The sequence below is a fragment of the Dipodomys ordii genome, unplaced genomic scaffold (genome assembly GCF_000151885.1).
Source record: "Dipodomys ordii isolate 6190 unplaced genomic scaffold, Dord_2.0 Scaffold266, whole genome shotgun sequence".
Classification (NCBI taxonomy): domain Eukaryota; kingdom Metazoa; phylum Chordata; class Mammalia; order Rodentia; family Heteromyidae; genus Dipodomys; species Dipodomys ordii.
The window spans coordinates 149714-150138 of NW_012267482.1; positions in this window are offsets into that span (position 1 = coordinate 149714).

Consider the following 425-nt stretch of genomic DNA (forward strand, 5'->3'; position numbering starts at 1 on the left):
GGGGGGGGGTCCATCGTCCTCCTCCTTGTATATAAACCAGCCCCCCCCTACCCCTGGGAGAACTCGCTCTAGACAGGAAAGAGTTCATGTGGAACTAAAGTAACCCAGGGGCGATAATACACACTCATTTTCTTTCTCTGTGTGTGTGTGTGTGTGTGTGTCAGTGTCGGGATTTGAACTCAGGGCCTGGGCGCTGTCCCTGAGCTTTTCTTCCTCAAGGCCAGGGCTCTGCCGCTTGAGCCACAGCGCCACTTCTGGCTTCCATTGGAACGAAGAGTCTCACAAACTTTACTATCCAGGCTGGCCTCGAACCACAATCCTCGGGGCTCAGCCTCCCGCGTAGCTGGGATGACAGGCGTGAGCGCCGGTGCCTGACTCATCGTCTTAATTGGATCACGAGGTTCTGTTACGACCTGGTGCAGACT